This window comes from Eleginops maclovinus, chromosome 3 (genome assembly GCF_036324505.1).
Source record: "Eleginops maclovinus isolate JMC-PN-2008 ecotype Puerto Natales chromosome 3, JC_Emac_rtc_rv5, whole genome shotgun sequence".
NCBI classification, from domain to species: Eukaryota; Metazoa; Chordata; class Actinopteri; order Perciformes; family Eleginopidae; genus Eleginops; species Eleginops maclovinus.
In genome coordinates, this window is record NC_086351.1 from 6,877,379 (window position 1) to 6,889,326 (window position 11,948).

An 11,948-nucleotide genomic window follows, 5' to 3' on the forward strand; every position below is an offset into this window, starting at 1 on the left:
AAAAATTCATGATGCCGCATTTCTTTCGTTCACTGCAGTAACGGCGATTATCTTCCACCACACGGGAAACGAAAAAGGTCAGGCATGATAGTCCTCGTAAGTCGTCATCATCATTGAAACGAACTGGTAAGTCCTTCGAGATCACTGTGTCCATCCCTGTCAAAGTATCCTTGAGCAAGACACTGAAACAGCGTCTGAGCACTGACCCCCTTCTGTGAAATGCCACTTGAATATGAGACTCAGAGGAATATGAAATGAAACAAATGTATGATTAAACTTTAAACACTGAACTAAAAAAAACACCATGTGACACCATGACCCTGAATTTATAGCTTCGGTCTGTGCCACAGTGATCTATCCATTCAACGAGTCCTTGAGCGGGACAGTGAATCCCTAGCAGGACACTGACTGTAAATCCCTCCAGGTGGGAGTTTATAAAATGCCTAAACTGCTCGTTGGCATCCAGGGACTCCATGCCTCGCCATCCCACAAGGGGGAGCCATGTGAGAGGATTATTGAAGTTATCTATTGATCACTTTCCACCATGTTTTTCCTCAAGGCCTTCACCATCTGTGCTACTTTGATGGTGAGTGCTGAAATTAAAAACAAGCCACAGGCAAAGTCATTCTTGTCTTTAGTCCAGCTCAAACAAATAAATAAATAAAGTAAAGTTGTGTGCAGCAACAAGGAAACTCTCAGTTGTCATTAACTTGTTTATAGATGCTTAAAGTTGAACGCTGCCTTCAGGGATACATATCAAACACAGGAACTTCAAAGAGCTTTGTGGTTTATCGTAATCCTTTGTTGGTTTATTTGAGTGTGTTATGTTGTGTTTCATATTTGTCACCGTGCTCTCATTTTCAAATAAAGCCTACTGATATTTCTCAGTTAAATAAATGAGAGACACACCACAGGAATTCTTTCAAGCCTTTTCAACAGATCTTTAACATCATCTGTTGCCTTAAAATACAACATAATTTGTTTTGTAGATACAGTCATGTTATCACACATTCATGTTAACAACTGTTCCCCTTCTGAAGAAACAGATGATATAAATATGACTTAATAACAGTTGCATAAAACAGGGGACTTTAAACAGCTGCATACAACAGGGGAATACAGTGAAAGATGATGTCAAATAAAAATCAGACATATAGCTACAATAGAACTACTGTTCACATGCATATAAGGGTTATTAGGTAACAGCGGCTTACAGTTCACAGAATTATACCACAGGCGTTTAGCGGAAAGAAGATGCACATTGCACATGTTTTAGAAGTTTAAAAAAAGCAGTTAATCAAATTGCTGCACAGAAAGTTCCTCTCATAATTAAGCCATGTGTTGCAGCATTCATTCAAAGTCAGCAGAAAGAAAGAAGAAAGAAAGAAAGAAAGAAAGAAAGAAAGAAAGAAAGAAAGAAAGAAAGAAAGAAAGAAAGAAAGAAAGAAAGAAAGAAAGAAAGAAAGAAAGAAAGAAAGAAAGATGACCGCAGGAAACAGAGCAGATGCACAATTCACTAAATGTGAGGCAAGACAAGACAGAAAAGCAGAACAGTTACCAGGCTCAGTATTTCCAATAATTTTACCTTGCTGATTATTGTGAAATACACAAAGAAATGAAACCATCTTCGTCAGACTTTCCAACACTTACAGCCTTGGATTGGAGTAAAAACCACACAAATTGGTAATAGTTGGAGAAAAGGAAGTAGCCACCATTGTTGACCTGCTTTCAAGCATGTTTTTGAAGTTGAATGTGACACACAAAAAAACCCCAGTAAGAGTTGGATACACTCATACATTTTTGTGGAAGGAGGTATAACTTTTACAGGTCAGGACAGCCAAAGGTTAATACTGAAACATAGTTTAGCACCAGTAAAATATACAACAGTTGAGTAAAGAGAACTAAGTGACAAATGGGAACTCACATTAGCCACTTTAAGCTAGTGGTTACACCAGACCAAGAGTCAGTAGCAGGAAAACCACTGAGTGAGTTGACACTTATTTTAGTTAAAAGACGAAGAAAGAGTTATTTATTTCTTGCAAAAGTTTCAAAGTTATGCATGCTCAACACACTCCACTATGTTGCAACGCCTTGTTCGGATTCACAGCAAAAATTGCTACAGGCCACATTGCCAACCCACACACCTAAGAGCAGACGCAAGAATCAAATATACCAACTTAAGCTTAAGGTTACAAAGGGCAGAGTGGGAATACAGATGGACAACAGATCAATTGTTCACAAGTAACTTCTCAGAAACACTGTGCATATAGTTGTGGTGGGGGATGAATGAAACTATGTTTGCTTGCACTTTTTTTTGACTGCGTGGTGGTAATTAATAATAGGGTGTGATGTATGTCATGCGTATGTGTATGAGCCTTTTTAACCCATATAGCTTTTAACATAAGACCGTCAGAGGAACTTCACATATCCTGCGGAAAGGCCATAGACTTGTAATTGCATGACACCAGTCGAATAGATTTCAGTCACTCTTTGACAGGTTTATGCCATTGGCCTACTTTTTTGTGATAATAAAGCAGAGCATTGATACTCATGACAAGTTACTGTGTGTACCGAAGGCAAGTTTTCACAGCTGCATTACAGTAAAACTGCACAGCTGCTCTGCCAGCTCACATGGTACAAATCACTATCAACTCTGCATAACAGCAAAGCCGTGCACATGTTCTCTTCATTCAATGTCCAGCCATCACTATGCATATAAAGGTTTCAGTACTTCCCTCCAGCCACTAGCATCGGTCAGGTTTTCGTTGACATGCCTACATCCTCTTTAAATACGGCATTTGGCCCCCATGTGTGTTATTTGATAATACAGCGTGCCCTACTTATTTGGGCTCTGCAGCTCAGCTTGACTACTTTAAGCTCTAAATATATCTTTTTACACCCACAGGAGGAAATGTGATTGGATTTGAGTGACAGATTTGTCAACCGTAATGAATTTATCTCTGTTTTAGCGACTCATTAAACATTTCTGATTGCAGAATGTCAAGTTAAATTTATTTGCATTAGTTTTAGTCACAGTTCATGTCTAAAAAGAACTTTGGGGGCTTTAAACTATGTATAAAAAAGGTATAACAATTGTGAATATCTTCAATATTATATCCTTTAAAACAGAACCAGAGAAAGGCTACAATTTATTTGCACATTTTCATTCTGCCATTTGTTTGTTGATGAATACGTCATAGATTTAGTTCACAAGCATAATATTTTTTGGTATCAGTTTCTTCAAACCCGACCCAAACAGAGAGCTCAGATTTAGTTTTGATTATGAAATACAACAGAAACCAAACGTTCCAGGATTATCGCTTTCATCATCAATGTCATCAAAAGGAAACCTGTCAATGGGACATTGCTTTAAATTTGGTCTACTGTAAACCCCTGCTACTGTTCAAATTGCCCCCAAAATGTACAATAACCTGGTTCTGAGATCAAGCCTGGTTGGTGGGAAAGTGGATGATTTATAACTTTGCCATCAGTTAATCACCTAATGATTAAAAAAAGATTGATTTTGAGAATCCATTCACCGCTTTAGTTATGCATTAAAAGTACAAAGCTCTTTGCTGCTTTACATTTTCTTTTGTAAAATCGCTTATTAGTTCATATGTGGACCAAAGTCATTTACAAACGTGCTCTGCTAAGTTTTAATGGTCTTTTTTAATTAAACCGTGGCATTTAACAACAAACAATCATTGAGTTTTAACATGTTCCTGCTCTCTTTTTGCTTTACCTTACGTTATAAAATGTGTCCCAAAGAGCCTTGCAATATCCTTTCCCTTCAAAATGCCACTGTTGTGTCATGACCTCGAGTTAGGAAAACCTTTGGGGGAGTTAGCAGTGACATTTACAATATTTTTTGGCAGGGTTCACTTTTATGACATTACTCACTATCATATATTTTTGGAGCAGCTTTTGATAAGGACAATATTTTCCAAGGGAAGTTGAAGGCCTTTAGAAATGTACATTTATTTCTGACACAAAAAATGTGGTCCTATCAACCTGAATAAGCAAAAGCACTTCAAAGAAACTGCATTTTGTATTCATCTTTACTATCTTCAGTGGTAAGGATTTAAAACAGAGCCCTAAGAGCTTGAATCTACATGAGGCACTACAGAAGAACTTATTCATGTATTTTGCATTAACAATTTCCATGTGGGTACTTTTGTTTAAAACCATCAGTACATTTATTTAAAGCTGCACTCATCTTTATTTTTAATACTAAAGGCCATGAAAAGACATTTTTTCTCGAGAGATGTTCAGAGATGCATGAACACATCTTTTTTTTAAGCTAGTTTTGATATTTCTGCATTTGTCATCATTTCAAGGTTGCATGGAGGAGGTCTGTTGGATATGAACCAACCACAAAAACATTTGAAGAAAAATGTCAATTAAATCTGATCAAACCATTACTCAGAATCAGACTTTAATAAGCAAATAAGCTTTTAAACCCTAAAACCATAATCTTTAAGGATATTTTATTGCCAGCAACGATTGTTGCCTTTCCAAAGGTCACCTATTATGGAAAATCCACTTTTTCACGTCTTTTATACATAAATGTGTGTCCGCTCAGAGATTTGGAAAGTTTCAGGTAAAAAGATTCCCTCTCATTCTCCTCTGATCCAATTATATTAAAACCTGTCTTCAAATTTATCACAATGTTTTTTGGGTTGTGCATCCATTAGCCAATAACCAACCAAGGTAACACCCGCCCACCTTATCACCTGAATCTCCTCCTAGAACAACATTGTGTTTTTTTAACCTATCACTTTGCAGAGGGGCGTGGCCAGCAGCAGCTCATTAGCATTTAAAGCTACAGACACAGAATCAGAACTTTAGAAACAGGGCTGAAATTCAGTGGTACAGCTGCCGAATAAGAGATCACTTCAGCATAATTCTATGAACTACTGACAATTGTTTTCTTTGTTGGAATTCAACAAACACTGGAATGGCTGCCATACATGTAGAGATAAAGATTTAAGAAAAATTTGGAGTCGTCTGTTAATTTTTTCTGGAACTGTACATGGCAGGCTGCAATGCATGATCTGCTTGGTATTCCGAGTCAAACACTTTTGAGACATGTTTTGTATATATCTGAGACCTATAATGTATTATTGAAAAAGAGTATAATAGGGGACCTTTAAGTCATCCCATTTAATGTTGCATATTATTTGAAAAAAGTTTTCCGAGCTAGGGAAGTAATCAATCCAAAAATCAGGCCCTGCTTGTGATCAAAATCAATGCACTGTATAATTTTAGGAATAGCCATCAATTTACCTAGCTTCCTCTGTGAGTCCCATCTATTCCCATCCTAATTCAAAATGTCTCCATGCTCACAAAGGAGGATGAGATGCATGCTTGTAATCAAGTGCTAGTAGAAATATTATTGAAATCAGCTTTGTGGTATATTACATTGTGTGTAGGCAAAGCTGAAAATGAACTAAATAGTTTGTAGAGCTTAAAAAGAACACAATGCTTTATAGTATCAGTAAGGTCTTTTTTATTACATTTCTGGTCAAAAACTAAATCAGGAAGAGCAATAATTAGGGATACTTATTTTACAGAGAGTACTGGTGTATCATAATCGGCAGCTGACTGCTCCTCTAAATGCTCTCAAATGTTAACAAATGTTCCCCGTGGCGATCATTAAAGTTTCATCTCACCTAAACACGGAAGCACAGTTGCTTTCCCGCTCTATTTCCTATTATGCTGCACAAAGATTAAATAGGTGAATTCTGTACGTCTATTGAACCATTTTTAAACTCTAATCAGAAGAGCAGTGAGTTTCAAGTTTAACCGACCTCCAAGAATGAGTTGGACGCCGCCGTCTCGGAGCATCCTTTAATCTCGCCAATCACTCAATGTTTGACAAAAACATTGATTCAACTCTCTTTGGTCCAATAATGAGATGCATTTTAAGAGCTGTGCTTTTTGATCTTCCAAGCCCATTTTTATCTCTATGATCTAAGGTCCTGGTCCGAGGATCAGCAGCTTTTCAGCATCGGTTCAGTAAGTGTATCTCTCACATGCTCTCTGCAGCTGCACAATAACAACTCAACTCCATTGCCCTGAACTGACTTAGAGCATTTTGTATTCAAGCCCTTGAATCATGGCTGATTAATAGAGACAGGTTTTTGTATGAAAGCCAGAACTAAAAATATTGGTAATCAAGGATCTAATTGTACTGTAAATAACAAGAGGACAAACAATGGCTGTTTTTTAAATAAAGGCGACATAATAGATGGGCGGTGCAGAGCACGGTTTAACAAGCCCTGTAAACAATCAACAAGCAGTTTCCTGTTGTGCATATTCATCATTTTCAGGCTGATAACGAAAGGCCCGATGGCACGAGAGCATTATTGCTTTGGAACCTCAAACATTAATGCTGTCGGTCTCTGCCCATTTTCAAGGCTCCTCCATACATCCGTCAGCCTGGATATCAGCTCTGCTTTTACAACCACTTTGTGAGTCCCAGCAACAGATAACCCAATAAATGCCTTCGACTTGGATTCATTGTACAGGTGTGTGTCTTGGCTTTGTTCCCAGTAGTAGAGAGAATTTTAGAAAATCTCCACATTGATCATAAGTAGCAGTGAAAACTAATCCTGGTTTCCGTGTTTACAAGACTAAGACAAAGCAGGGTGTCACCGCATGTTGTTGGCTGTGTGAGTAGCCTGCAAAGAACTTCAAAAAAAGACTACACCATAATTTCCTTTTGGATTTATCTCTAATAGGAATTGATGTGATCATTATTAAACTGATTAGTTGTTACGGGCGGGGGGCCATGGCTTTAAATTCTATTTTGCCTCCATGGTGTCTATTTTTCTCGCTTATTTTCTGTCCTCTAACATTTTATTCCTTTGACTCAGGTCAGACTTTATAAGGCTTCCAGCCAAATGTGCAAGATTATCTTTGCAATGTGGCAAGCTTTATTTTATGAATGTGTCACTGGAAATAAAATGAGTCCAGCTGGAAGCGAAGTCACTCTCCAAATAGCAATATGGTGGCTTAGCAGCTGCTGAACTCTTCTGTTGGGATGGCAGAATTGTATTGTTTTTTTTTTTCTCCTCCACCAATGTAAGGAAGCTTATAGGTTCATGCTCTGGGTATTAACAGAGGGATTAGCGACGTGGTTTCTGGGATGCTCAAGTCCGTGAAGTACAGAGACACAATCTCCTCATTGTGGAGATATCTACTTGATGTAACACAATTAACTATTTATTTCAAATGCACTGAGGTCTTATGGAGGCGAGATGGAAGCGGATTTCAGTGGCAGTCATTCTGCAGTGTACGTGTTGCGTCTGACCTGCTGTGGCTGAGCACACAGCCCCTAGGAGACAGCGGTTAGCCTCTTCTGATTTGGACCAAAACACATTTACTGATAAGAGGCTGCTGACACTGTAAGATGCTGTTCAGATAAACTGTGAAATTGGACAAATTAGCTGTAAGAGCTTAGCAAGCCTTGCTGTTTCCACTTCCCAGTGTTCAACTAAATGAAAAAAGAACAACTTTTATTTTCAACAACATACAGTAAACAATAAATCCCATTAAACCTCAGAACAAGATAACTATTCTGTCTAACCAGAGGAGGAACTTTTCTAAGTACTAAATAATCTTGCTGGGCTTTAGCAAGAAATGTTCTCAGATCATGAGTTTACAATTAAAAACATGATGATAAATTACTTCACATTTTTCACAAACTGCTGGTTCAAACCTTTCTGGCATCTATGATCTCTTATTAAACAAATGAGAGTATAGTTGGGCCCACTCTTATTTGAGATATGTTTGATTTGATACCAAAGCAACAAAAGAGAAATGTACCCTCTGAACTTCAACTATCCAACATTTCCATCAAATCCAAAGAGAAAAGTTCAAATTAGTGCAGCAGAACTTTTCTTTAATTGTTTTATTATTCCTCTCTCATCATCCATCTCAAGATCCGTCCAATTTATTTTGGGTCCCTTTAGACATATTTGTGATCAATATTAAAAATAGTATAATGTTAAAAACAAATTGTTCACTGGTAGAAAAATACCAATACCCCACTGTATCAAGAATGATACCTAACTAAGTAAAAGTATTTAAGTACAGTTAGGTAAATTGCCTTAAAGTATTCGGAGTAAAGGTAATTATTGCAGATAAAACTGAAAAAAATAATAATATTGAAAATAATATGTTTAATATTTTAAAGCAAAACCAGCAAATCTTCACATTTAAGAAGCTGGAACTGTGAAATATTTATGAACAAAAAGCTCCCATTTTCTTACGGTTATGGTTACTTAACTATAATATTGGATTGGTTTAATCTATTCCCAATAATAATAAGTATTAAGAAGAATAAAATGAAAATACTGCGGTATAGGACAAGACAAGTACCACATCACCCCGGACTGCTTTCTTTCACATACGCAACATCTCCAGACTCCGCCCATCCCTGTCTCAATCGAACACTGAAGTCCTGGTCCACGCATTCGTCACATCCCTCATCGACTACTCTAACGCCATCCTCTCAGGCATTCCCGCCAAACTCATCAATTAACTTCAAATCATACAGAACTCTGCAGCCCGGATCACCTCCCGCACCAAGTCCTCTGAACACCCCCATCCTCATCCAACTGCATTGGCTCCCTGTTCAATCCCATATCAACTTCAAAAACCTACTGCTCACCTACAAAGCCCTACAGCCCCCCCCCCTCTCTCTAGTGCTTCCCCCTCTCTAGTAAATCCTTCCTCTTTCGCATAAGAGGAAGGAACTACAGAAAAAAAAAGCTGGGTAGCTGAGTGTTTATTTATATTTTCTCAATTTACAGTAAATCGATGAGGGGAAAGCACTCAATGGCGTCCACTTATACTGCCAACATCCTGTTCCTCTTCATTCCTGCTTTTCAAAAGGCTGTTGACGAAATCCAGGGCAGCTCTTGTGTACACTGCCTATGTTTACACTATTAAACAACACAGCACTCTGACACTTTGTTCATAACAGCCATGTCAGTTGAACTTCAAAGTGGTTCTTCCCAGTGAGCACGTAGCTTAGGGATGCAGTGACGGCCAGTAAAATTTATGAGTAACGCCATGCTTGAGTAAGGTGATTCATGTTAGGATTCAAGCAGGTTCCTGAAGTCTGACATTTTGAATTAATACATTCTATAAGTTTGTTATTAATTAATACAAACAATTTAAATTCTGGCACATTTCATCCTCGATGAAATATTCAAAGACACCATTAAAACAGTACTTTAAAATACTTACTAATGTAATTCACTTATACTTAGCAGCCCCATTAAACATTATTGCCCACCCTCTGTATTTAACCTCTGGGATCCTTGGCAGGGAAAAAAAGATTGTAAGGGCAATAAAATATATCTATATTGATTGAAAAATATTTCATGGATTATTCCAATGTAGTGAGAGGAACCTGCATCTGCATTTTGATCCAGGACCTGATTCATCTATTCACCAGTAAATCTTTTGACTTTTATGATATATGAATGCATTCCTGATGCTTCAGTAACCCCAGTCATCTTCGCTACAGGCTTTAGTCTGTATCGCAACAGAGGCTGAGACGTGTCCTTGTTCTATTTTGTGTTATTGTGTCTTTCTCACAAATATCCTCCTGTTGCATCAGCTTTGCATAACTCCAGTGTCACACAATCTGAAAAGCACCTTATGTTTATGTGTGTGCTGCTGCGTTGCAACACCTATTGTCACCCCACTCAACTTTTCCGACACTGCTGGGAAAGTCCCATATTTTGTCTTTACACACCATACCTGCAACACCTGCCTGGAACGTCCATGATTATTTGTTGAGCGCATTTCTAAGCACACATAACACATCAGAAAAGAATGAATCAGCCATGTTTTTTCTCCCACGGGTACCCCCTGAGGAGCCTTTTTGCGGCTACCGTTGCTATGACACAACACCAGCAGCAACGTCCAGCAGTGGCTCAGTCAGTAGGGGCTTGGACTGGGAATCGTAGGGTCGCCGGTTCAAGTCCCCGAACAGACTTGAAATATGGAAAGTGGACTGCTACTTGGAGAGGTCCCAGTTCACCTCCTAGGCCCTGCTGTGGTGCCCTTGAGCAAGGCACCGGACACCTCCAATCCCCCCTCCCCATTGCTCCCCGGGCGCTGCACGATAGCTGCCCACTGCTCCTAGTACTAGGATGGGTTAAATGCAGAGGACTAATTTCACTGTGTGTGCTCTGCTGTGTGCATGTATGTGACTGATAAAGAGGGTTTCATCCGACACAACACAAAAAAAAAAAACAGCCAAATATTTTTCTGTTTTTTCTGGGTGTGTATATTTTAAACTTTAAATTGGCTTTCTTTTGGGGTTATTATATGTACAGTAAACAGTCAGATATTTCTCTTGTTCTTTGGGGACTTAAGTTCTACCTACGACCTTGCTGCACCTGTCTCTGCTTGCTCAGATAATAAAAATCATATCATGAATAAATGATAATAATTATTTCAGGGAAAGCTATTAACTAAATGAGGTAATGTTTAACGATCAAGCATTGCATATTAGACATTCAGCTCAATGTACATTATAAAATGTTCTTTTGGCAGAGGAGCTTTAATAGAGTAATGTGAAATATTATATTTGAAGGGCAAATTGGAACCCTGTCTATATTTCTCATTTGATTTGTCCTCTGTCTCTTGTCAGGACAGGCGAATTGTCTCTAATTTCTGAAAAAAGCTTGCCTGAAACTGTCCTCCCTTTGGACTCGTGTCTGTGGTACGGACGCATGTCAGAAGTTGAAAGAAGGTTTTTTGACTAAGATTAAGAGCAGGGGGTAGGAAGTGACTGACACGGTAAAGGGGACTAAGGCCTGATGTCAGACGGTAAGAAAATATCCAAAACTCACACAGGGGACTCAAGTGTTTAAGGACTAAGCTCAAGTGAAGGTGCCTCAGAGTGATTTACATACATTAACCAACATCAAAAGGACTCTTTGCACACCTCTGAGTCATTATTACTTCAAAAGCTCCTTTCTCTCACTTTGTGAAATTAACCATGACTACCTCCGCTTCCACCTGTTTCACCTGTATAATAGAAACATGACCCTGCTGATGTGATATTAGGCCGTAAATAGGAAAAGGCCATTGACCTCGAATATACCAGGATGTTTTTCCTACAGTACACTGAAAGAGCCTCGCAACTGAGAGTCTCATTATCCTTTTTCTGAATAAACCACCTTCATATACTATCGTGTACAGTATATGGCGATTCAAACAATGCCTTCTCTGTAAATAACTATTTGGCCTGCCGCCCTCGCCACATGTTGTAAAAGGAGAGACTTAAGATATTCCATTTTAATGGTTTATTCACTTTAAAGGACTCATTTCTGCCTCATGTCCACCCCTTCTCTGAAGTAGTTGGTTTAGTGCTTTTGGTTTCTCATCAGAATCCCTTCCTGGTGGGCCATGCTGTAAAAGCACATAACTCTTTGGTTCAGAAGAGTGCACAGTCTTCTCATGTTCAATTAATTTCTTTGAGCGAGTCATATATGGCTGTGAGGTGTTGCAAGAGGGGAGACTCCATACCTGTTTTTTCTCCTCATAATACACAGATATAATAGCTGTGGGCATTGGATAACTAAATATGATTTAATAACATGTGATCAGACAGGCTTGCGGTCTGTGACACTCATATTGCAAAAGGGCCAGTTGTTTCCACGGAAACCATGTTTGCCGAGCGTGGGAGATAAATTGCAGCAGTATCTCCCTAATAATAATTTTCTATTATCTGCACTGGATGTTTAGATTATCATGTAAATATGGGGACGTGCCAGGCGACAGCAGGTAGGAGCTGCAGGCTGGTGAATAGAGGAGATCAAATAAAACAGTTGAGCAATTCACAAACGTGGGTGTGCCAAGAAACACACAGTGGAATAAGGTAAGCCACTATTACTTCTTTTTGTATTGGGTTTCTTTTC